Genomic DNA, 27,918 nt, shown 5'->3' on the forward strand with positions numbered 1-27,918 from the left:
GCACACACCCCATGTCGTCTTGGTCCTTTCATTCACTGATGGAAACAGATTGTTTACGTGTCTTGGCTATTGTAGATAATGCTGCAGTGAACATAGAGATTCATATATCTTTTCAAATTAATATTTTTGTGTTCTTTGGATAAATACCCAGAAGTGGGATAGCTGGATCATATGGTAGTTTTAGTCTTAATTTTTTGAGGCATCTCTATACTGTTTTACATAGTAACTGCACCAGTTTACAAAACCCCCAACAGCAAATGTGGGTTTCCTTTTCTACATATTCTGTCCAACACTTTTTATTTCTTGTGTTTTTAACAGCCATTTTAACAGTTGTGAGGTAATAGTTCATTGTGGTTTTGATTTGTGTTTCTCTGATAGAGATATTGAGCACCTTTTCATGTATGGGTTAGCTATCTGTATGTCTTGTTTGGAAAAATAACTATTCAAATCCTCTGCCCAGTTCTTAATTGTTGTTTGACAACAGCTGTTTAATTTTTGTTATTGAGTTACATGAGTTTTTAAAATATGTTTTGGATGTTAACCTCTTATCAGATATGATTCACAAATATCTTCTCCCATTTAGTAGGCTACCTTTTCATTTTGGTGGTTTCCTTTGCTATGCAGAAGCTTTTTAGCTTGCTGTAGTCCCATTTGTTTATTTTTGCTTTTGTTTCCCTTGCCTTTGAACTCATCCATAAAGACATTGCTAAGACTGATGTCAGTGAGGTTAAAACCTATGTTTTCTTCTAGGAATTTTATGGTTTCAGGTCTTACATTCATGTCTTTACTCCATTTTGAGTTGATTTTTATGTATGGTGTAGTGGTCTGAAAGTGAAAATCGCTCAGTCCTGTCCGACTCTTTGTGACTCCATGGACTGTATAGTCCATGGAATTCTCTAGGCCAGAATACTGGAGTGGGTAGCCTTTCCCTTTTCCAGGGGATCTTCCCAACCCAGGGATCGAACTCAGTTCTCCCACATTATAGGCAGATTCTTTACCAGATGAGCCACCAGGGAAGCCCAAGGATACTGGAGTGGGTAGCCTATCCCTTCTCCAGCAGATCTTCCCGACCCAGGAATCGAACTGGGATCTCCTGCATTGCAGGTGGATTCTTTACCAACTGAGCCATCAGAGAAGCCCAGATAGTAGTCTAGTTTGATTCTTTTGCATGTGACTGTCCAGTTTTCCCAGCACAGTTTACTAAAGATACTATCCATTCTCCATTGTATGTTCTTTCCTTCTTTGTCATAAATTAATTGACCATTTATCTGTAGGTTTATTTATAGGTTCTCAATTTTGTTCCATTGAGCTCTGAATCTGTTTTGTGTGAGTACCATAGTATATAGCTTGTAATGTAGTTTGAAATCAAGGAGCATGATACCTCTAATTTCATTCTTTCTCAAGATTATGGCTAAACAGGATCTTTTGTGTTCTATACAAATTTTATAATTATTTGTTCTAGTTATAAAATATTCCATTGTAATTTTGATAGATATTACATTGAATCTGTAGATTGCTTTAGGTAGTATGGACATTTTAACAATATTCTTCCCATCCATGAGCGTGGAATTTCATTTATTTGTGTTCTCTTCAATTTCTGGAGAAGGCAATGGCAACCCACTCCAGTGTTCTTGCCTGGAGAATCCCAGGGATGGCAGAGCCTGGTGGGCTGCCGTCTATGGGGTCGCACAGAGTCGGACACGATTGAAGCGACTTAGCAGCAGCAGCAGCAATTTCTTTCATCATTGTCTTATAGGTTTCAGTGTACAGGTCTTTCACCTCTCTTGGTAGTATTTTTTCCTAGGCATTTTACTCTTTTTGATGCAGTTATAAGTGGAATTGTTGTCTTAATTCTCTTTATGGTAATTCATTGTCAGTGTATAGAAATGCAACAAATTTCTATATATTAATTTTTTATCCTATGGCTACTGGATTTATTTATTCGTCCTAGTAGTATTTTGGTGGGGTCCTTAGGATTTCCTATATATAGTATCATGTCATCTGCCAATAATGACAATTTTACTTTTTCCTTTCCAATTTGAATTCCTTTTATTTCTTTTTATTGCCAAATTGCTGTGGTGTGGCTAGGATTTCCAATATTGTGTTAAATAAAATTTCAATAGTAGGCATCTGTGTCTTGTTCCTTATAGCTTTTCACTGTTAAGTGTGATATTAGCTGCAGGTTTGTCACATGTAGCCTTTATTATGTTGAGGTACATTCACCCTATACCTATTGAGAGTTTTTATTATAAATGAATATTGAATTTTATCATATGCCTTTTCTATATCTATTGAGGTGACCATTTGATTTTTTCCCCCCTTTGTTATATTAATGTGGTGTATACATTGACTAATTGGCAGATATTGAACCATCCTTGCAACTCTGGGATAAATTCCACTTTGTCATGGTATATAATCCTATCTATATATTGTTGAATTTGGTTTGCTAATATTTTATTAAGAATTTTTGCATCTGTGTTCATCAGTGATGTTGGCCTGTAATTTTTTTGTGTGTGATGTCCTTGCCTGGTTTTGCTATCAGGGTAATGCTGGCCTCATGAAGCATGTTTAATGTGGATTTGTTTTAAGATCAGAGAAATAGTGCTTAAGTTATTAGTCTTCCCACTTAAGCAGGCATGAAGAGTATGTAAAGTTAAAATGTAGATTGTGACATAATGAAGTATGTTTTATTGGTAAGATTAAAGATTTTGTTGGATCATAAATCCTGTCCATAATCCAGGAGTAATTTAATTTGCAAAGGTAAAAATAATAATATGCCAAGAAACACCCACATGCTTTCCTGGCATGTCTAACAGAGGATTTTTGTGTCTTCACTTTTTTTTTAACCTATGCTTTATGTGCACGTGTGTGTGTGTTTGAGAGAGACAGAGAGAAATTGAAGAAGAGCCTTGGCATTTCTGGGGGATGGATTCTGAAGGTATACTGACGTAACATTAATGTGGAGTCATCCTTTGATTAAAGGGCAGTGGTAACATACATAGCTGGCCCTAGGACTCTGTTCCATATGCAGTCCTCCTGAGTTTTTAGGAGACCTTCATGAAGATACTTTCAAGGAATTCCCTGCTGGCCAGGCCACATCTCACAGTTGCAGCTGCTGTTTGTCACCCATGGAAAAGTATAAAACTATAGAGTCATGTATTTAGGCTACTTTTTTCACTTATCCCAGATAGGATGTGCTGATCTTGCCCAACAAGGCCTTTCCTCAGAAATATTGATATGTCTCTTCTGGTTGTTATTCTGGTCAGATGAGTGAAGTAAAAGAGATAGGAGTATCATGGAGTTTTGGTGGTATTAGTGATAGTCCTGGATTAATGACTAGAATCTTCAATTCTTATTACATATCATGTATTGTGATGTGAGGATATGAAGAATACCGAAAAATATATATTACCTGAAACTATCTTCGTGAATATTTTACTCACTTGACAAAACTGAATACTTACTCTGTGCCAGGCATTGTACTAGTAATTGGGAGATCACTACTTCATAATGCAACTAAGATAGCTAATAAAAATTTCAGTTCAGTTCAGTTGCTCAGTCGTGTCTGACTCTTTGTGACCCCATGGACCGTAGCACGCCAGGCCTCCCTGTCTATCACCAACTCTCGGAGTTTACTCAAACTCATGTCCATTGAGTCGGTGATGCCATCCAACCATCTCATCCTCTGTCGTACCCTTCTCCTCCCACCTTCAATCTTTCCAAGCATCAGGGTCTTTTCAGATGGGTCACTCTTCACATCAGGTGGCCAAAGTATTGGAGTTTCAGCTTCAACATCAGTCCTTCCAATGAACACTCAGGACTGATCTCCTTTAGGATAGACTGGTTAGATCTTGCAGTCCAAGGGACTTTTTAAAGAGTCTTCTCCAAAACCACAGTTCAAAAGCATCAATTCTTTGGTATTCACCTTTCTATATAGTCCAATTCTTACATCCATACATGACTACTGGAAAAACCATAGCTTTGACTGGATGGACCTTCGTTGGCAAAGTAATGTCTCTGCTTTTTAATATGCTGTCTAGGTTGGTCATAACTTTCCTTCCAAGGAGTAAGTGTCTTTTTATTTCATGGCTGCAGTTACCATCTGTAGTGATTTTGGAGCCCCCAAAATAAAGCCTGCCACTGTTTCCAGTGTTTCTCCACCTATCTGCCATGAAGTGATGGGACCGGATGCCATGATCTTAGTTTTCTGAATGTTGAGCTTTAAGCCAACTTTTTCAACCTCCTCTTTCACTTTCATCAAGAGGCTCTTTAGTTCTTCTTCACTTTCTGCCATAAGGGTGGTGTCATCTGCATATCTGAGGTTATTGATATTTCTCCTGGCAATCTTGATTCCAGCTTGTGCTTCATCCAGTCCAGTGTTTCTTATGATGTATTCTGCATACAAGTTAAATAAGCAAGGTGACAATACACAGCCTTGATGTACTCCTTTTCCTATTTGGAACCAGTCTGTTTGTTCCACGTCCAGTTCTAACTGTTGCTTCCTGACCTGCATACAGATTTCTCAAGAGGCAGGTCAGGTGGTCTGGTATTCCCATCTCTTTCAGAATTTTCCACAGTTTGTTGTGATCCACACAGTCAAAGGCTTTGGCATAATCAATAAAGCAGAAGTAGATGTTTTTCTGAAACTCTTGCTTTTTCGATGATCCCGTGTATGTTGGCAATTTGATTTCTGGTTCCTCTGCCTTTTCTAAAACCAGCTTGAACATCTGGAAGTTCATGGTTCACGTATTGCTGAAGCCTGGCTCGGAGAATTTTGAGCATTACTTTACTAGCGTGTGAGATGAATGCAATTGTGCGGTAGTTTGAGCATTCTTTGGCATTGCCTTTCTTTGGGATTGGAATGAAAACTGACCTTTTCTAGTCCTGTGGCCACTGCTGAGTTTTCCAAATTTGCTGACATATGGAGTGCAGCACTTTCACAGCATCATCTTTTAGGATTTGAAATAGCTCAACTGGAATTCCATCACCTCCACTAGCTTTGTTCGTAGTGATGCTTCCTAAGGCCCACTTGACTTCGCATTCCAGGATGTACTGATTTACTTTAGACCCTTACAAGATTTATTTTCCCACCACATGAAGGCAGCTATGTCACTGTTAACTCTTTATTATCTGAGCCCTAATTTTCCAGTTCTTTCTACTAGTCTTATCACTTGGTTGCTTTTTCTGGATATATGTACTTATTAATGACACACTTCAAAGGAGGAGCTTGGGAGTTTATCATTAAACTTTAACTGCTATCCCTCTATCTGCTCTTAATCATCTCTCTAGGAATCTGCACCACATCAGTTTTTCGTTACATTTCCTTTGGCTTTGTGGCTCCCTTTCTACTGGCTCCTGTTTCTGTGCCCACTTCCAATTTAAAGATTTGCCAAGTTTTTCTCAGTTTAAATATAGGCTTTATTGATTCTATGTCCTATTCTGAATGCTTCCATCTCTCCCTCCTGCTCCCATCTTTCTCTTAAATATTATTATCAGTATACCTGAAGGGTCCCTCCTTGTTCCCTTTTCCGTTCCATCCTTCCCTGTCACATATGGTCTCTTTGGATAGTCATCTTTTCTTTGGTTTTAACTACCCATTATGTATGTGCTGGGCTTCCCTGGTGGCTCAGTTGATAAAGATTTCGCCCTCAATGCAGGAGACCCCGGTTCGATTCCTGGGTTGGGAAGATCCGCTGGAGAATGGATAGGCCACCCACTCCAGTATTCTTGGGCTTCCCTGGTGGCTCAGCTGATAAAGAATACGCCTGCAATGTGGGAGAACTGGATTCGATCCCTGGGTTGGAAGATCTCCTGGAGAAGGGAAAGGCTACCCACTCCAGTATTCTGGCCTGGAGAATTCCATGGACTGTATAGTCCATGGGTTTGCAAAGAGTTGGACATGACTGAGCAACGTTCACTCACTTATGTAGGTGCTATTGACTCCCAAGGCAGCAGCCTCATTCCTAACATCTCTTGAACTCTCTATTTGATTGTTTGTATAGGATGAGTCAACTTAATTGACATGGTTAACAGAGCTCCTTGTGATTTGTCCCAAGGTAGCCTATACTTTCCCAATGACTTGTTCTATAGTGATACTTTGATACTTGTAATTTCTGTGAACTTTTATCATGTCATGTCACTTTGCCTTTGCCAGTTTTCTCAACTGCTTGTGTTTCAGTCTTCAGTTTATCCCTTAGACTTGTGCATAGGCATTATCTCCTGTGAAGTCTTCCCTACAGTTATTTATTCCTTCCTCCTCTGTATCTATTATTCTTATACATAATAACTGTCATTGCAGCTGTCACATACTTTTTAAATATCTGTTTGTCCTTCTTACTAATTTGTGAGTTCTTTACAGCCAGGAACTAGATCTTAGTAATTTTGATATTCTTAATGATTAGCATACTTTCTGGCACAAAGTATATTCTCACTGAGTATTAAATTGAACCAAACTAGTTTTGATATTGTTGAAATAAGATAAAGTATGATGAGAAGCATATGCACTAGATTTTGGATCCTGATTTTGGCATCAGAATATTAGCTACTTTAGCTTTGTGTCTTTTGTATATGTAAATGAACATCAGTGTGTTAGTTAAGACTGTTGAGTGTCCTGAGATTTGGAATCGTGTCATATTCACCTCTGTATTTCTAGTACCTACCACAGTGCCTGCTGAATATCAGGGTACCAGTGTTTATTGAACAGAGGTAAGTCAAGTTGAAATTAGATGAAGGCATTCATGCTCTAAAGCTTCAGCATGACTAGTAACATTCATCTTTATTTCTGTACTTTTTTTAAAAAAGATTTTTAAAAAAATGTGGACCATTTTTTAAAGACTATTGAGTTTGTTACAATATTACTTCTGTTTTATGTATTGATTTTTTGGTTGTGAGACACAAGGGATCTCAGCCCCTCAACCAGGGATCGAACCTACACCCTCCTGCATTGGAAGGTGAAGTCTTAACTACTGGATCACCAGGGAAGTCCCTATTTCTATATTTAATCTTTCAGAATAAGTCAGAGAAATTTTGTCAGTTGTCTTGTTGAAATCCAGATTTATAAAATGTAGTTATATTCCTGACATACAAGTCAAATCATCTGTTAAAAAATGTTTGGGCATCATTTATTGATAATGATAATAATTACCTCTGAGGATCTATTGGCCAGCATCTCTTCAAGAATTTATTCTAAAATTTGTTATGAATTGATAGCAAAGTAATAGTTATCTTAATTTTTCTACTTTCCCCCTCTTTTGAAGTGATTCTAGCCTTATGCTGAAAAAAGAAAAATCCCTTTGTATCTTTGATGAGTCTTGGTGCAAGATATACATTTACAGATTTACGCTGAGAACACCAAGTAGGATTATTACAAAGAAACTGACACATAGGCACATAACACCTGAATTCTTGAAAACCAAAGATAGAGAAGATAGAGAGAAAAGTCTTAAAAATGGTCAGAGGAAAAAAAAAAGACATTCTATGAAGAGAACAGTGAGAAGAATGTTAGCTAACATCTCATCACAAATTATGGAATACAGGAGACAATGAAATGATATCTTTAAGTACTGAAAAAAAATCAAAATAGAGTCTTATATCTAGTGAAATTATTTTTCAAAAGTGTAAGTGAAGACGTTGTCAGAAGATAATGCCTGAGAGAGTTTATTGCCAGCAGACCTGCCCTTCATAGAAATGCTGATGCAGGTTCTTTAAGCTAAAGATGGATGTGGATCTACGGAAGAGTGAAAGCATGGAGTCCTAACCATTAGGCCACCAGGGAAGTCCTGCTGGTTCTGTGTTGATTCAGACTTGATTTTTTTCACTATACATTGTTGCCTGACAATGTACCTTCCCAAAAAGGACTGTATCTATATATGTTTTGCTTCTATATAGGCACACCTAATTGGAAGATCTCCTGGATTATTACTACCTAATTAATCATGCCCTTTTGGAACCCGTTCTTCTTAAAGTCATATAAAAATAATTGTATTCAAATGTTATTAATAGGTTGTGATTGAGACTTTTTAGTGTTGGCATTATGATTTTACTACTAATCAGTACATTTCAAAGATGCCTCTCCTGAAATACTTTTAACTACGGCTCAGGATTCCCCTATTTCAGTGTTAATTTGCTTTCATTTTGATTAAGCTTAATGGAAAGACAAAGTAGTTTAGATCATCGAAGTCTGCTTGGTAAAAAGATGCTGGCATTTTGTAGCCTGTTGTGCATTCTTTATATGATAAATTGCATAATGCATATTATTTGCCTCTTAGAGTTGTAGACTATGCATTACTGATACTTGTTTAATCTTTTCACCACATTTGCAGTTTCTGATCAGACTGAATACTTATAAACTTTAGTTTACAGTGATGCTATAAAAAGCTAACTATTATTTGTTTGTGTTTATTAAAATATCTTACAAGTCTCTAGATGTACTTTGTTGCTTGATATGCTGTGAAATCTGAGATCATGACTATATCTTTTACCCGCTGTATTTCCAGACTCTGCTGGTATGTGGTAGACACTGAAATATTTTTGGTAGTTTTATTATTTTTTCTGATTATTGTTCCTAAAAGTCTTATGTAAAAATTAGTATGTAATGCAGTTCCTATAAAGATGTATTAAATGTTTGCTCCCTCTTGTGGATATAAAGGAGAATGTAAGTTCTTATAATAAGTCTGTTCTCTAGTTTTGTTTTTAAAAGGTGAGCCATAAATAGTATATAAAACATCAATTTATTTCTCTTTTTGGAAGGATATAATTCATACAACTTTATCAACTCTGTAAATTTTTTAGTTCATGTACACTCCTAAAACAGACAGAATTCATGTTCAGGTATCACTGTGTAATGTCCAAGATAAAGTTTGTAAATTATTATTCAATCCAGAACTTAGTAGCACTTTTTAAGTATACTCTTTCTAATTTTCTGCATATAAATTACAATTATGAAAATAACTTTTGTTTTAATTCTAAAACCACATTAGATATTTTTGTATATTATGAGAGTATTACTGAGAGTATTATTTCCTGTGTTAAAAATCATTACTTGTTTTGATCAAAGTAAAAATAAAAATTTAATCAATTTGCTTGCCTTCTATAGCTTTTAATATTAGAAGACCTGACCAAACAGTTTTTTTAAAATGCATAATGTTTTTGTTCTAAAGACTTAATCCAACTGAGACAATAAGGATCTGGGCCTTGGAAATACCTTGACATGTAGAAAAATCTTTTTAACACATGTATATATCCTTGACATTCTTTTCTTTATATACTTAGAGACTTCCATATTACACTGTTAGATTTCATTTTCTATTTACTTCTGTTGTTAATAGAAGAAGTTGACTTTCATTTTAGACTATTTTTGAAACAGAAGCAATATTTTCACCTCTTGAGAAAAGTTATACTCTATGTGCCAAAGACAGGTAGCGTGCAATAAATGTTTATTGTAGTATAGATATCAGACTTTTTTTTCTTATAAGCATTTTATTTGGTATTGGAGTATAGACGATTAACAATGTAGTGATAGTTTCAGGTGAATGGTGAAGGGAATAAGCTGTGCATATCCATGAATCCATCCTCTCCCAAACCCCCACCCATCCAGGTAGATATTGGGCTCATTTGCTAGACTGGTATGTGTTCTTGAAACCTATCTAGATATGAAGCATGATCCAGTCCTCAATCAGCAAAATCACAATTTATCTGTCATTAACTAAGACAAAAAATAAAACTTCATTGTGGTATAATATTCATATAGTAAAGAACACAAATCATAAAAGTATAGTTTCACAAACTTGCACAAAATGAACATGTCCGTGAAAACGACATTCAGGTTAAGAAAACAATATAAGTAGAACTATAGAAGTCTCTTTCTAGTCAGTACTTCCCCCTGCGCTGTCCCCCATGCTCTAGGAAAACCCAGTACTTTGAATCTAATACTATATATATTAGTTTTACCTGAAAAAACACTGTATGTGTGAAACTACATGTAGGCTTTCTTTTTGTATATTAAAATATGTGTAACATAAAATTTACCTTTTAAACTATTTTTATGTGTACAGTTTAGTGGCATTAAGTACATGCCCTTTATTGTGCACATCAATCACTACCATTTTTCCAGAGATTTTTCATCTTTCCCAACTAAATGCCGTACTGATTAAACATTAACTCTCCATTCTCCTTTCACTCTAGCCCCTGGCAACCACCGTTCTTTCTCTGTCTATGGATTTGACTGTTCTAGGTACCTCATAGAAGTAGAATCATACAATATTTGTCCTTTTGTGTCTGGCTTATTTCGATATAATGACCTCATGGTTCATCCCTATTGTAGCATGTGTCAGAATTTCCTTCCTTTTTAAGACTGAATATTATTCTGTTGTATGTATATACCACATCTTGTTTATCCATTCATTGGTCAATGGACATTTGAGTTGATTCCATCTTTTGACTTATTGTGCTATGAGCACAAATCTATAAAAATCTATTCAAGTCCCTGCTTTCAGTTCTTTTGAGTATATACCCAGAAGTAGAATTGCTGGATCAAATAGTGGCTCTGTGTTTAGTTTTTTGAGAATATAGTAGACTTTTGTCATATATTTTGTATCCTGTGAACTTAAACATTTATCTATCACTCTGGAAGCTTTTTCTTTTTAAAGAATGCAGAGGATTTTCTATGTACAGTCATTTATGTTAAAAGTTACCTTTCCTCCTTTCATGTTAAACCACTTTTGCATTGCTGGAAGAAGCCCCACTTGGTCATGATGTGTTATTCTTTCTATACGTCCCTGGATTTGGTTTTGTTAAGGGTTTTTGCATCTGTTTTCATGACGAAAATTAGTTCACATCTGGAGAAATTGTGGACCTTCTCTCTGTTCCATGTTCATGAGGTGAGCCAGTGGATCAGTAACAGTGTATATGGGTTACAATAACACTTTGGGCCATAACTAGACTTTTGGAGGGTAGTTTGTTTGCTGCTTCTCTTCTGCCTTCTAAATCTTGCACATATTTTTATTATGGCCATTCCTGACCTGAAACCACTCAGAAGAAATTTTCATTAATGTGGTTGCAACTTAGATAGAATCTGAGATCAGTTGATACCATTTTGCCATACCACCTGCATCTTTTTTTCACCTTGTTTTTCTGGGGTTTACAACATACATAGCTTAATTAGCATAGTCTAACTTTAATTATACCACTGTATATATAATGAGAGAACTTTAAAGAATATACTTTGATTTATCTCCTCTCAGTGTATGTTTTATTTTTATATATTGTTGCTTCTACATATGTTAAAGACATCACAATTCATTGCTATTATTTTTACCTTAAAGAGTTAATTATCTTTTTTCTTAAAGTTAATTGATTAATTATTTTGGCTGTACTGGATCTTCATTGCTGTGCACAGGCTTTCTTTAGTTGCAGCGAGCGGGGTCCACTCTTGGTTGCATTGCGCAGGCTTCTTATTGGGGTGGCTTCTCTTGTTGCGGAGCACAGGCTCTGGCATGTGGGGTTCAGTAGTTGTGGCACATAGACTCATTAGTTGTAGCGGGCCCTAGGGTACTTGGGCTTCAGTAGTTGTGGCACACGGGCTCAGTAACTGTAGCGCACGGGCTTAGTTGCTCTGTGGCATGTGGAATCTTCCGAGGCCAAGAATCCAACCAGTGCCCCCTGCATAGGCAGGCTGATTCTTATCCACTGTACCACCAAGGAAGTTCAGAAGTTAATTGTCTTTTAAAGAATACAAGAAATGAGAAAAAATGTTATATATTTACCATTTTTGGCACTCGGTGTAAAAGTTTCTTCTGGTATCATTTCCCATCAGCATGAAAAATTTAACTATTTCTTGTACCAAGAAAGATCTGTTGGTGGGAAACTCAGCTCTTGTTTATCTGAAAATTTATTTTGCCTTTTAATTATTTATATATTATTTTTTTACAAAGGAGTTAGAAGTAGTCAGATATGCAGATGACACTACCCTTATGGCAGAAAGCAAAGAAGAACTAAAGAGCCCCTTGATGAAAGTGAAAGAGGAGAGTGAAAAAGTTGGCTTAAAGCTCAACATTAAGAAAACTAAGATCATGGCATCTGGTCCCATCGCTTCATGGGAAATAGATGGGGAAACAGTGGAAACAGTGTCAGACTTTATTTTTTCGGGCTCCAAAATCACTACAGATGGTGACTGCAGCCATGAAATTAAAAGACGCTTACTCCTTGGAAGGAAAGTTATGACCAACCTAGATAGCATATTTAAAAGCAGAGACATTACTTTGCCAACAAAGGTCCGTCTAGTCAAGGCTATGGTTTTTCCAGTAGTCATGTATGGATGTGAGAGTTGGACTGTGAAGAAAGCTGAGTGCTGAAGAATTGATGCTTTTGAACTGTGGTGTTGGAGAAGACTCTTGAGAGTCCCTTGGACTGCAAGAAGATCCAACCAGTCCATTCTAAAGGAGATCAGTCCTGGGTATTCATTGGAAGGAATGATGTTGAAGCTGAAACTCCAATACTTTGGCTACCTCACGCAAAGAGTTGACTCATTGGAAAAGACCCTAATGCTGGGTCGGATTGGGGGCCGGAGGAGAAGGGGACGACAGAGGATGAGATGGCTGGATGGCATCACTGATTCGATGGACATGGGTTTGGGTAGACTGCAGGAGTTGGTGATGGACAGGGAGACCTGGCATATTGCGATTCATGGGATCACAAAGAGTCGGACACGACTGAGCGACTGTACTGAACTGAACTGAACCAGAAGTAGTGTTAAACTTAACTGTGCTGGGTACTTAAAACATTTTGGCAGAGTATTAAATTCATTAGGGAAATTAAGACTTGGCTATTTCACAATTTGATTACTCTGCTTTTTTTCTTTTGATAAGTTAAATTTTATTTTACTGTTTATAACTAAAAATTTTTTAATTTATGTGAAATGCGTATTCATTGAAATGCATTTTACATGGACAGTACCCCTTTAACCACCACCATAAGAAAATACGTAGTATTTCCATTGTTCTGGAAAGTTTTCCTCATATTCTATTCCAATCAATCCTCATGCCTCATAGGAAACCACTGTTCTTTTTTTTTTTTTTAATATTTTATGTATTATTGTTTTGGTTGCTCTGGGTCTTTGTTGCGGCAACATGGATTTTCTCTGGTTGCAGTGCTGGGGCTTCTCATTGTGGTGGTTTCTCCTTTTGCAAAGCACAGACTGTAGGCCTGTGGGCTTTGGTAGTTGCAGCACATGGGGTTACTAGCTGTGGCTAGCAGGCTCTTGAGCTCTGGCTCAGTAGCTGTGGTGAGCCTGTGTCCCCTTCATTGGCAGTTGAATTCTTAACCACTGTTACCACCAGGGATGTCCAGAACCACTGTTGTGATTTTTATCATGGTAAATTAGTTTTGCCATTTTTTTTATCTTTGTATAAATGAAATCATACAGCATGCAGTCTTTTGCATTTCATCCATGTGTGAGAATATATGTAGTTTTTAATTGCCATGTAGTATCCCATTATCCTAATAAAGATGTAGAATATTTTCCTTGCTCTCGAAACATTCCCCCAAGGCCTCATCCAGTCAATCCCTATGCCCTTGTAGGAAATCACAGGTCTGACTTCTATCACTGTAGATTAGTTTTGCCTGTTATTAAACTTTATATAAACAATACCATATAGCATGCAGTCTTTCAAGTCTGGGTTTTTTTTTTTCCCCTCAACCTAATGCTTTTGAGGATCATCTGATACGTGTATTATGAATATTTTATCCTAGTCTGTGTCTTGCCTTTTTATTTTACCTTAGAGCCTGCCTGGTGTGTTGTCTGAGGCCTTGCCCCCTGGCTATTGTTGAAGTGTAAGTTTTGTCTTGTAAGACTGCCAAAAAGTATGCTCTTTTCTTTAGAGGGTTTTTTTTATTTTTTTAAACTTTCTAACCCTTTTTTAACTTTCTAACCAGAGGATGCCTAAAATTTAGTAAATATTGCTTACCAGAAAAGTGGCATTATGTTTGAGGTGCCCTAAATTTCATTAATAGCATTATGAGGCAAATGATAGTATAAGGCAGAGTAGAATTAAATGCAAAGTGGTTGTTACAGAGACTCATAAGAGAACAGAAAAGAATTGTGTTTTTCTAGGACTTCATATATGAGGGACTTTAAGCCTTTACGGCTTAAAATCCAAGCCATCTTTTGGCTTTATCTCTCCCACATTTCAAAATGCAATGTGATTAAATGCTAAGTAAGTCACTCAGATTTTTTTGTTTTGTTTTGTTTTGATACTCTAATTACAGTAGTTTTGGAAAAGCAGTTTGCAGGTGAGCTAAGTCTGAAGAAGAATTGATGCTGGACACTAGAGAGGAGCATTAGTTCACTCTCTTTACTATCACACACTTATTTAGGGGGAAATTTAGCTTACAGTAAAAAATGATTTTTATTGGCCTAGTTTTATATACTTATATATATGTCTGTGGCATCAAAAGCAAAATTCCATTTGGTGTAGTTGAAAGTAAATGGAGAAGATATAACTTTTAAAAAAATTAATTAATTTTTATTTATTTTTGTCTATGCTGGGTCTTCATTGCTATGTGTGGTCTTTCTCTAATTGTGATGACCCGGGGTTACTCTCTAGTTACGGTTTGTGGGCTTCTCATTGCAGTAGCTTCTCTTGTTGCGGAGCATGGGCTCTACAGCTGGTGGGTTTCAGTAGTTGCGGCGTGTGGGCTCAGTAGTTGTGGCACACTGGAATCTTCCCAGAGCAGGGATTGAACCTGTGTCTGCTGCATTGGCAGGTAGACCCCTAACCACTGGACCACTGGGGAAGTCTGAAAAAAACTTTCATGCTTTAAATTTTACTTTCTGACTCTGTACTTGTGCTTTTAATATTTCACATACTGGTTTTCTGCTCCTTGATAAGGAAAGCGAACTTGATCCTGTCATGGACAAATTTAGCACACATGGAACCACCATAGGCCTGGCTGTGTTTTTTTGTTTTTAGACAGCCTCTAAGAACTGTAGGTCTCACAGTGAGAACTCCTTGGAGTCTGCCTGGGCAGATTTTGGTTCTTTCCCAACCTTCTTAGTATAAAGGTAAACAATTACCAGGGAACCTCTGGACATCCTGGTTTTGTTAGAGGCTGTATTGTAGGACAGCCTACGATGGTAAGTCAAACACTGGACTATCCTGAATGCATCTAGATACAGTCTCTGGAAGAGGAAAAACAAGTGACAGTTTGCTCTTCTTGAGGAAATTGGGGAACAACCCAAGCCTTCCTGAGACTGTGCTACAGATACCCTTCCTTTTTTAATGTTAACACCTTGATGAAATTTGCTGGATTGTAGTGAAAAGGTTGAATGCTTTAGTTTTCTGGCTGTAGATTTAGATTCTAGTTCTGCTGCCAAGTATTAACAGATGAGCAACTTGGATATGTGATTTGATCTCTTTAAGCTTAAGTTTTCTCATCAGTGATACTTTATCTTGTAAGGATGATGAGACAGTTATGAATTAGTATGTCTAAAATGCTTGAACAGTGCATGAGAAATGTACTTGTTTAAAAATCATCCATTTATCCTTTCAACAAATATTAATAGAGTGGTTTACTTATGTGCCAGATAGTTTGCTATGCATGAGGTTACAACACTGACCATGATAGTCAGTGATCTGTGATCTCTTCACTTATGGCATTTACATTTTAGGGGGTGATAGAGGCACATAAATAAGCAATTACAATACTATGTGTTAAGTGCTATGATAAGTGATAGAAGCCTATTTATAGGTGTTTTTAGAGGTGCCTTAAAAAATGCAGTGTCAAAATCGGTAACACTTTTCAAGGCTTGAGTCACCCAACTTAGTAAGAGTGCCTGGTTCATTACTGTGAATTGAATGTGTGTCCAACTTATATGAAGGAAATGTGTGAAGGATAGCTAAAGAGAATTAAATTTTGGTGTGGCTTTTGCATTTCAATTTTCTTTTTTTAAGAAAACCTTAAAGTTTTAAGAAAAACTTTTAAAAAGAAAAGTTATTTAAGAAACAAATTTGGGTCAGTAATTTATAGTATTTTCTAATATCAAACTACTGTTTGACAAAATCTGTGTGCATCTGCTCTATGACACTGTTTGGCATTTATAAGCATTCACAAACTTGTGAGTAGATTGCAGTGGTGTAGAATCTTATGCCAGCTTATTTTGGGAAATGGTAGAGACATGATTTATTTTTCCTAGTACACATTGTCAGTGGATGGAAGCAACTATGTAGGTTGTTACAACCAGCATAATGTTAAAAAAAAGAACAACTATGTATGGTGAAAATTAAAACAGTATTATTCAGTAGTTCTTTTTAACAACCAACAGAACTTTTGCACCGAGTTAAACAACATAGTATACTTGAAAATGTCTAGCTGGGGGTTAGGAGGTGGGTAAGGCTCTCTTCCTACTGTACTGATGATTCTCAAACTTTAGTCTGTGTAAGAATCACCTGGGGTATTGACTAAAACATATGTTCTAGAGCCCTATTTCTGGGAAGTCTGATTAGCTAGTTTGAGGCATAGTCTAAAACTTTTTTTTTTTTTAATTTTTATTTATTTATTTTTGACTATGCTGGGTCTTCACTGCTGCGCGGGGTTTTCTCTGGTTGTGTTGAGCGGGGGCTACTCTGTAGTTGTGGTGCGTGGGCTTCTCATTGTGGTGGCTTCTCTTGTTGTGGAGCCCGGGCCCTAGGGTACATGGGCTCCAGTAGTTGTGGCACATGGGCTCAGTAGTTGTGGCTTCCTGGTTCTAGAGCACAGGCTGAATAGCTGTGGCACATGGGCTTCGTTGCTCCACAGCATGTGGGATCTTCCCTGATTGGGGATTGAACCTGTGTCTTCTGCATTGGCAGGCGGATTCTTCACCACTGAGCCACCAGGAAAGCCCCCAAACTCTGTATTTTTAATAGTCCTCTCAGGTAAACCTGGGAAAGGGCAATGGCACCCCACTCCAGTACTCTTGCCTGGAAAATCCCATGGACGGAGGAGCCTGGTAGGCTGCAGTCCATGGGGTCGCGAAGAATCGGACATGACTGAGTGACTTCACTTTCACTTTTCACTTTCATGCATTGGAGAAGGAAATGGCAACCCACTCCAGTGTTCTTGCCTGGAGAATCCCAGGGACGGCAGAGCCAGGTGGGCTGCTGTCTGTGGCGTCGCACAGAGTCAGACACGACTGAAGTGACTTAGCAGCAGCAGTAGCAGATAAACCTGATATAGCAGACATGAGGACTCTACTGTAAATAACACTCTAGTCCATCATGCTGCCTCTTTTGCAATCTGTGATAGTGACTTGTCTTGTGCTGCTCAAACCCTTCTGTTTCTATCTTTCTGAAGTTGGTAACCTTCTTTAAATCACATGGTTCTTACCATTGCAGCACTGACAATAATAGTCTTCTCTGTGTCGTGCTTTGGTCATCTAAGTGCTCTGCTTTCAGTGGCCTTGGGTATATCTGAATTTTCTCAAAATGTGGGGGATGTCATGTTTTCTTACTTTAAAAAATTTCCTCTGATAAGAATTGATGCTTTAATAAAAGTAAATTATGTTTAGTTTCCTAACATGAATGCTCTTTCCCTGGCTTTATCTCTTCTTTGGACTTAGTATCTTTTTCTTTACCTGTTCCTTTCTCCCACCACTCCTGTTTATGTTTCTCTTAGCAAACTATGAGCTTCTTAAACCTGGAATAGAATAGGTGCTTAATAAAGAAAATGAATAAGTGAATAATATGCTTTGAATTTTCTCAGTATTATTAGTTAAGTTTCATAGTTGTTTTACTCATTCATGGAAAGAGATTTTTCTTAAGGAAAACAAGACAAAATAATGGTAAAACTCAGGATAGTAGTTAAATTAGTGGAGAAAGGAAGGTGATCAGGGAGTAGTACTGGGAAGGCTTCAGAGATTGAAAATGATGTAATTTTTAAGTTGGGTGGCAAATATGTTAGTGTCTGGCGAGGGTATGCTTCTCCATTCTGTCTCGTTCAACAAAGATTTGGAGTGACGGATATTAGAGCCCTCGACGGGTCACAGCTCTCGGGTCTTGGACAGATCATTCTAGCTCTCAGGTCTCGAACAGACCATGTTATAGCTCTTAGACGAATCAGTGTTACAGCTCAGTTTTACAGCTCTTTTATTTAGATAATAGCAGGAAAATCCATCCTCGAAGAGGCCTGCCCTATGCAAATTGGGCTTAGCCAGCAGTGCTGTTCTACCTGAAGTTCTCACTCCGGTCCTCGGACCTTCCTTTGTTCCATTTTCGCAGGCTTTTCCCTTCCTTGTCTTTTAGCCACTGCCATTTTGGACTCCTGTTTCCTATTCTAACTACCTAACATTAGTATCAGTAGATATTTGGAAACTGATACTAACTTCCCTATCTTTACTCAAAATAGAAAAAATTGAAATGTAAATGTATTATTAGGGCCATTTGTAGTGTAAGTGGGAAGGTTTCTCTGTATTTGGGATGGTAAATCCCAGAATGAAATCCTCTAGGAGATGTTTGAAAACCTGGCTTCGCTGAGATTGGTAGGAAACTCTGAGCACAACTAAGCATTACTGAGGGCTTTTCTTAATTACACAGGATTTTTACAATTGTAATAAAATATATATAACATAAAATTTATCATCTTAATCATTTTTAAGTTTACGGTTCTTTGGCATTAAGTAGATTCACTTAGCTGTGTAACTGTCACCACCGTCTGCTGCTGCTGCTGCTGCTAAGTCACTTCAGTTGTGTCCGACTCTGTGCGACCCCATAGACGGCAGCCCACCAGGCTCCGCCGTCCCTGGGATTCTCCAGGCAAGAACACTGGAGCGGGTTGCCATTTCCTTCTCCAATGCATGAAAGTGAAAAGTGAAAGTGAAGTCGCTCAGTCGTGTCCAACTCTTAGCGACCCCATGGACTGTAGCCTACCAGGCTCCTCCACCGATGGGATTTTCCAGGCAAGAGTACTGGAGTAGGGTGCCATTGCCTTCTCCCACCGGTTATCCCCAGAAAATTTCCATCTTTCCAAATTGAAACTGTATCCGTTAAACAGCAACTCCTGATTGCCTCATCTCCCCAGCAGCCATTTTACTTCTGTCTTAATGAATTTGACTAACTTATAAGTGACTACTCTTATAAGTGGAATTGTACAATATTTGTCCTTTTGCATCTGGCTTATTTTGTGTGTGTGTGCTCAGTTGCTCAGTCATGTCTGGCTCTTTGTGACCCCATGGACTATATCCTGCCAGGCTCCTCTGTCCATGAGATTTTTCCCAGAAGAGAACTGGAGTAGGTTGCCTTTTCCTCCCCTAGGGGATCTTCCCAAAGCAGGGATTGAACCCTTGTCTCCTGCAGCTCCTGCATTGGCAGGTGGATTCTTTACCATTGAGCCACCTGGGAAGCCCATTATTATTATTTTTTAATATACCTAGCTTAATGTCTTCAGAGTTCATCTTTGTTGTAGCATGTGTTATGATTTCCTTCCTTTTTAAGACTGAATAATATTCTGTCATATGTGTATATCCCATTTTACTTATCCATTCATCCATGAATGAACACTTAGGATGCTTTCATATTTTGGTTATCGTGAATAATGCTGCTTTGGGCATGAGTGTACAAAGATCTATTTGGGTCCCTGCTTTCAATTCTTTGGTATATCCCCAGAATCAGGGACAGAGGAGACGGTGGGCTGCTGTCTATGGGGTCGCACAGAGTCGGACACGACTGATGCAACTTAGCAGCAGCAGCAGCAGAATTAGAATTGCTAGATCGAATGGTACTTGCGTGTTAGGACTGCTTTACTTAAGCAGAATTTTCTTTTTTAAAGAAAAATATGTGGTTATATTAATTTTTTCTAAATGGTGGGATGGGAAATGCTCAAATAAAAATATGTACAGAAACATGATACTGGTGCCTGATTTAAATTGATGCAAACTAGATCATTAAAAACTAATTATATGAATAATTGCATGTGATAAACAATATAGATCTCAGTTTCATACAATGGCAACAAAAGTTGAGCCTGCAACAGAATTATATGTATTGAAAAATAAATTTAATACATAGAAGGTATAAAAATTAATCTGAAAAATAATTCTCCCAGATTTGTTGTTTCCTATACCAAGGCAATAGTGATTTAAAAGACTTTCTCAGGAGGAAAAGCAACCAAGGAAGACTAGAAAAGAATAAATGTGAAAATGGAGTTGGTTGACTAAGAATATTTGATTTCTTCAAGGATCTTTTGAAATTGGTTCCAGGAACTGGTCCCATGAAGGACCACTGACTGGAAAGTTGGAAAACCTTTCAAGAGAGTTTATGTCTTATTTCAGAGGTCACTTCTACTGCATTATCTTTTTTCCCTGCAAGTATGTGATGGTGTAGAATAACAGTATGATTCCAGTATACTGATATGAGGTGCCAGAGTAAACAGATTTTCATACAGGTTTTGTTTACACAGCTAGTTTTGTGAGATTCTAGAGGAGGAAGTTAGAGGAAGTAGCCTATATCTACACTCTTGAAAGAGCAAACTGGACATAAAGGCAGTAAGAGACTACAAAAATGGAGTAGAGACTAGTCCTTAGTCCCTGTTTTAGGAAGCCAGGGAGAATTAAACTTAGGCGTATCTGTTGCTGCAACTCGGTTTGTCCCTGGGGGTATATATTACCGTCTAACTAACCTGGTTGGTTTTCAGATGGAGTCCTTTCTGTCCTGCCCCTTCCTCCCTTTCAATCTGCTGTTACACCTAGAGTTCTCTATTCATTGCAGTTTGTATTAAATATCCAAATGTTATAACTTTTTTGTTTAGAAAACAGAATTTTTATTAGTGCATGTGCAGTGATTTAATTTATGCGTATATTAAGGATGCTCTATTTAATTCCTTTGAAAGACATTTATTATTGCCAGTTATACTAGACATAGTTATCGATGATGGAGCTACAAAAAAGAGTAAGCCATTGTTCATACCTTTAAGTAAATGATTAGGATACAGTGTGTTATTTATTATATATGGGTGTATATATATATCTCAGGGACTTTGAGATACACGAAGTCCTAAGAAAACACAGGTTAGTGATTCTTCCAGGATCTAGAGGCTAGAGATGGTTAGGGAAGGGAAAATTTTACAGAATGAGGTGTCTTGAGTAGTAGAAAAGACATTAATGATGCTTTAAACAGGAAATAACTTCAGCGATGGGGGGGTAGTTTGAAAATGCAGTGAAAGTGAAGTTGATCAGTCGTGTCCAACTCTTTGTGACCCTGTGGAATGTAGCCTACCAGGCTCCTCTGTGCATGGGATTTTCCAGGCAAGAGTACTGGAGTGGGTTGCCATTTCCTTCTCCAGGGGATCTTCCTGACCCAGGGATCGAACCCAGGTCTCCCGCATTGTAGGCAGACGCTTCACATCTGAGCCACCAGGGAAGTCACATACATTAGATATGAACATGCATTAGATATGAACAAATATTATTTGACTGTGCACTTACGATAAAAAGATTACAAAGATGATTTCTTCATGTGGATATCAGAATCTAGTAGGAAGATAGAGGAGAGATTTTTTAAACAAATATTTTATAATACAGTCTGATAAATGCTCAGGTATCATTGAAGAATAGTAGAGGGAAGGACCAAGTTTATCAGAAATAACTGCTGAAGTTTAATTTAGTAGGATCACTGTGAGTTGACTGGAATATTTTCATCACACATTTTGTATGACTTTAAAATTTGTTTCAGATAGGAGAGTAAATCTGGTTATTCTATCTTTGAGAATCCTTTTTTGTTGTTGTTGTTGAATAATAATGTAAAATATTTACATAATAACAGTGAAATCTATAAATCAAAGTATATTTAAAGAAGTCTAGCTTTATTGTTCCTATTGCCCATTGCCTCTCTTTTTTAACATTAAAAAATGTTTTTTCGCATTGTAAAAAAAGTAAAGTGAAAATCGCTCAGTCATGTCTGACTCTTTGTGACCCCATGGACTATACAGTCCCAGGAATTCTCTAGGCCAGAATACTGGAGTGGGTAGCCTTTCCCTTCTCCAGGGGATCTTCCCAACCCAGGGATCGAACCCAGATCTCCCACATTGTAGGCGGATTCTTTACCAACTGAACCACAAGGGAAGCCCGAGAATACTGGAGTGGGTAGCCTATCCCTTTTCCAGTGGATCTTCCCAACCGAGGAATTGAACCAGGGTCTCCTGCATTGCAGGCAGATTGTTTACCAACTGAGCTCTCCTATTTGTATTAATCTTAAATAGTTGATAGCATATTACACAAACTTTCTACAACTTTTTTTTTGTTCACTCGTGGATATATTCTGAAGTCTCTTCTTTGTAATTTATAGAACAATTTTTGTAATTATGTAGTACTGCTAGAGTATTTTTTAAAATGTAAATCTCAGACAGTATTTTTCCTCCAAACTAACCCACTCCAGTATTCTTGCCTGGAGAATCCTAGGGACGGTGGAGCCTGGTGAGCTGCCGTCTGTGGGGTTGCACAGAGTCGGACACGACTGAAGCGACTTAGCATAGCAATGCTACTGCTAAGCAGCAAACCACCCTATAGCCTAGTAATTTAAAACAACAATTACTTATTCTCATTCAGCCACTTGCTGTGAGTTGACTAATGTATGCTTCAAGGTACAGATCTAGTTGAACTTGGCTCCTTGCTGGGCTCAGATAGGTCCTATACATATTCATTTTAAGATCCTCTTTAGGGGACTGCAGATAACCCAGTGATTGTCTGGGTTAACATTTGTGATGTTGACATAGATGTAAGGGGACAAGCAGAAACTCATGATAACTAAAGGCTTAGGCTCAGAATTATAATGCCGTATCCAGTTACACTCCATTTATACAACCAAGTCATAGATATAAGCCCCAAAGTTATATTCCTACTGTTGGTCTTCACTGGTCAACCTGTCAGAAATTGCAGTCTATTATTAATGTTGCACATTCCCCTTGCTTTAATACTTAGTTTATTAACTATCTTAAATATATATATGTATTTAAACTATATTTCTTGTTTATTATCTATATCCTCCCTTTACAGTGCATGTGTAATGAAAGCAGGGTTTTCTATATTTATTCACTGTATCCCCAGCACTAAACCCAGGATCAACCACTGTAGTTGATCCTCAATAAATATGTGTTGAGTGGGTGAATGAAGGCATGGAGTGAGATAGGGTTAGGGAGACCAATCATTCATTAAATTTTTCCCTAGTAGCTTTTCTTGTTGTTGTTGAGGTACACCTTTAGTAATACAGTTTGATAAATTTCAACAAAAGTATACTCATGAAACCATAGCTCCAGTTAAGATAAAGAACACATCTGTCACCCTAAGAAGTTCTTTCATGTCTCTGGCCCATCAGTTCTTCACCTCCAGAAGCAATTATTATCTTTATTTCTATCACCATAGATAAGTGTTTTCTAGTTTTGAATATCGTGTATATGGAATCATGTAGCATATACATTTTGTATTTGCTACTTGAACTCAATATTTCTGAAATTTATATGAATTGATGCATGTATCAGAAATGCATTCTTTTTTTTTTTTTTAAACTACTTAGTATTGTCGGACACGAGTTGGTGACTGAACAACAAGTATTATATTATATGATTTCCTCTTCTTTGGCTCTAAAATCACTGTGGATTGTGACTGCAGCCATGAAATTAGAAGACAATTGCTTCTTGGCAGGAAAGCTATGACAAACCTAGACAGTGTGTTAAAAAGCAAAGACATCACTTTTCCAACAAAGGTCCGTATAGTCAAGGCTGTAGTCTTTCCAGTAGTCATGTACAGTTGTGAGAACAGGACCACGAAGATGGCAGAGTGCAGAATGATTGATGCTTTCGAATTGTGATGCTGGAGAAGCCTCTTGAGAGTCCCTTGGACAGCAAGGAGATCAAACCAGTCAATCTTAAAGGAAATCAACCCTGAATACTCATTGGAAATACTGATGCTAAAGCTGAAGCTCCGGTACTTTGGCCATGTGATTGATGCAAATAGCCAACTCATTGGAAAAGACCCTGATGCTGGAAAAAATTGAAGGCAGAAGTAGAAGAGGGCAACAGAGGATGATATGGCTGGGTGGCGTCACTGATGCAATGGACATGAACTTGGGCAAACTCCAGGAGACGGTGAGGGACAGAGAAGCCTAGTGTGCTGCAGTCCATGGGGGTCACAAAGAGTCAGACACAACTTGGTGACTGAACAACAACAATGAGTATTATATAAATATCTCACATTTCATTTATCTGTTCACTTGTTAATGGATATTTGAGTTGTTAGTTACTTTTTGACTATCATGGATAAAATAGACTTAACATTCTTATGCAAATCTTTATATAAAGAGGAACTGAAGAGTCTCTTGATGAAAGTGAAAGAGGAGGGTGAAAAAGCTGGCTTAAAACTCAACATTCAAAAAACTAAGATCATGGCATTCGGTCCCATCACTTCACGGCAAATAGATGGGGAAACGATGGAAACTGTAGGAGACTTTATTTTCTTGGGCTCCAAAATCACTGCAGATGGTGACTGCAGCCATGAAATTAAAAGATGCTTGCTCCTTGGAAGAAAAGCTATGACCAACCTAGATAGCATACTAAAAACAGAGACATTACTTTGCTGACAAAGGTCAGTCTAGACAAAGCTATGGTTTTTCCAGTAGTCATGTATGGATGTGAGAGTTGGACTATAAAGAAAGCTGAGCACCGAAGAATTGATGCTTTTGAACTGTGGTGTTGGAGAAGACTCTTGAGAGTCCCTTGGACTGCAAGGAGATCAAACCAGTCCATCCTAAAGGAAATCAGTCCTGAACAGTCATTGGAAGGACTAATGCTGAAACTGAAGCTTCAATACTGATGCGAAGAACTGACTCATTGGAAAAGACCCTCATGGTGGGAAAGATTGAAAGCAGGAGAAGGGGACGACAGAAGATGACATGGTTGGATGGCATTGCCGACTCGATGAACGAGTTTGAGCAAGCTCCGGGAGTTGGTGATGGACAGGGAAGCCTGGTGTACTGCAGGCAGAATAAGGACTCTGGAATTACTCCATGGTTGGGAAAAATGTTTTAAATATTAAAGCAGTCTTCACAGACATAGAAAACAAATTTATGGTCACTAAAGGGGACATGGGGTTGAAAGGAGGGATAAATTAGCAGATTATCATTAACATATGTACTCTATATGAAGTGGATAACCAACAAGGACCTAGTATATAGCATAGGGAACTATACTGAATATTTTATAATAACGTATAAAGGAAAAGAATCTGAAAAGGAATCTTATATATCTGTCTATCTGGATCCTTGTGCTGTACACCGGAAACTAACATGATACTGTAAATCAACTATTTGTTCTTGTTCAGTCACTAGGTCATGTCCCACTCTTTGCAACCCCATGGACTGCAGCACGCCAGGCTTTGCTGTCCATTACCATCTCCTGGAGTTTGCTCAAACTCATGTCCATTGAGTTGGTGATGCCATTGAACCATCTTATCCTCTGTCGCCCTCTTCTCCTCCTGCCTTCGATCTTTCCCAGCATCAGGGTCTTTTACAGTGAGTTGGCTCTTTGCGTCATGTGGCCAAAGTATTGAAGCTTTAGCTTCAACACCAGTCCTTCCAATGAATATTCAGGACTGATTTCCTTTAGCCTTGACTGGTTTGATCTCCTTGCAGTGCAAGGGACTCTTAAGAGTCTTCTCCAGCAGCACAGTTAGAAGGCATCAGTTCTTCAATGCTCAGCCTTCTTTATGGTCCAACTCTCACATCCATCCAAGACTACTGAAAAAAACCAAAGCTTTGATAGTATGGACTTTTGTCAGCAAAGTAATGTCTCTGCTTCTTAATACACTGTCTAGGTTGTCATTGCTTTTCTTCCAAGGAGCAAAGTGTCTTTTAATTTCATGGCTGTAGTCATTATCCACAGTGATTTTGGAGCCCAAGAAAATAAATTCTCTCACTGTTTCCATTGTTTCCCCATCTATTTGCTATGAAGTGATGGGACTGGATGTCATGATCTTAGTTTTTTGAATGTTGAATTTTAAGCCAGCTTTTTCACTCTCCTCTTTCTCCTTCATCAGGAGGCTCTTTAATTTCCTTGCTTTCTGTTATAAGGGTGTTGTCATTTGCATATCTGAGGGTTATTGATATTTCTCCCAGCAATCTTGATTCCAGCTTGTGTTTCATCCAGCCTGGCATTTCCCATGATGTACTCTCCATAAAAGTTAAATAAGCAGGGTGACAATATACAGCCTTGATGTACTTCTTTCACAATTTTGAACCAGTCCGTTGTTCCATGCCTGTTTCTAACTGTTGCTTCTTGACCTGCATACTGGTTTCTCAAGAGGCAGGTTAGGTGGTTTGGGATTCCCATCTCTTTTAAGAATTTTCCACAGTTTGTTGTGATCCACACAGTCAAAGGCTTTAGCGTGGTCAGTGAAGCAGAAGTAGAAGTTTTCTGGAATTGCCTTGCTTTCTCTGTGATCCAGCAGATTTTGGCAGTTTGATCTCTGGTTCCTCTGCCTTTTCTAAATCCATCTTGTATATTGAAAGTTCACAGTTCACATACTGTTGAAGCCTAGCTTGAAGGGTTTGAGCATTACCTTGCTAGCATGTGAAATGAGTGCGATTGTACGGTAGTTTGACCATTCTTTGGCATTGGAATGAAAACTGACCTTTTCTGGTCCTGTGGCCACTGCTGAGTTTTCCAAATTTGCTGGCCTGATGAGTGCAGCACACTGGGCTGTTATTAGATATGTGATTTGCAAATATTTTTCTCTCCTTATGTAGGTTGCCTCTTCATTTTCTTGTTAGTGCTCTTTACCACAGATACTTTTATTTTTATGAATTTTAGTATTTGCTTTTTAAATTTTGTTGCTCATTGTTTAAATGTCATGTCTAAGAACTCATTACCAAATCTGAGGTCTTGAAGATATACACTTTAATTTTTTTCAAAGAGTTGCAAAGATTTGAGGTCTCATATATAGGTAGTTAATTCATTTTGAGTCAATTGTTGTATATGGTATAAAGTAGGGGTCCAGATTCATTATTTTGCATGTGATATGAATATCCAGTTTTCTTGGCACTATTTGTGGAATAGACTATTCTTTCCCTATTGAATTGTTTTTGCACACTTTTGAAAAAGCAATTGCTGATAGATGTATGTGTTCATTTTTGGACTCAGTTCTTTTTGATAGTAAGTTTTGAAATAGGAAAGTGTGAGTCTTTCAACTTTGATTTTTCTTTTCCCAAGATTATTATAACTATTGTGGATTCCTTGCTGTTTTATATGAATTTGAGGATTGGGTTTTCCATTTCTACAAAAAAGGCTGTTGGAATTTTGATAGGGATTGCATTGAATTTGTAGATTACTTTGGGTACTCTTAATGAAAGTAAATCTTAGAATCTGTGAACATTTGATGTTTTTTCATTCGTAGGTCTTTTAAAATTTCTTTTAATCATATTTTGTAGTTTTCACTGTACCAATCTTTCACTTCCTTGGTTAAATTTATTCCTAGATATTTTATTCTTTTAGACTACATCATAAAGAGAATTATTCTTCTGAGAGTCTTTTCAGATTGTTCTTTGCTAGTGTATGTAGCAAATATAACTGAGTTTTGTGCGTTGATCTTTTATCCTTCAACTTTGCTGAATTTATTAGCTCTAATGGTTGTTTGAGGTATGTATGTGTGTGTGTTTGTGTGTGTGAATTCCTTAGGATTTTGTATATGATCTTGTCATCTAGGAATAGGGATAGTTTTGCTTCTATTCCAGTTATGATGTTTTTCATTTCTTTTTCTTGCCTAATTGATCTGCTAGAATTTTCTATATAATGTTGCATAAAAGTGGGCATCCTTATCTTGTTCTTGATCTTAGGGTAAGTAAAAGCTTTTAGTCTTTCATGACTGAGTATGATTTAGTTCTGGGTTTTTCATAAGTGTCTTTTATC

The 27,918-nt window shown here is 37.6% G+C and overlaps 1 protein-coding gene and 1 pseudogene across 3 annotated transcripts in view; one reads left to right on the forward strand and one right to left on the reverse strand.

Moving 5' to 3' along the window:
* The window catches only part of FAF1 (Fas associated factor 1), a 483,348-nt gene that overhangs the window by 16,494 nt on the left and 438,936 nt on the right, over positions 1–27,918 (forward strand). The gene's annotated exons all lie outside the window — the stretch shown is intronic.
* LOC145507915 (large ribosomal subunit protein eL34 pseudogene) lies at positions 14,807–19,423 on the reverse strand (annotated as a pseudogene).

This window comes from Giraffa tippelskirchi, chromosome 5 (assembly GCF_054371585.1).
Source record: "Giraffa tippelskirchi isolate mGirTip1 chromosome 5, T2T-mGirTip1v1.2.pri, whole genome shotgun sequence".
NCBI classification, from domain to species: domain Eukaryota; kingdom Metazoa; phylum Chordata; class Mammalia; order Artiodactyla; family Giraffidae; genus Giraffa; species Giraffa tippelskirchi.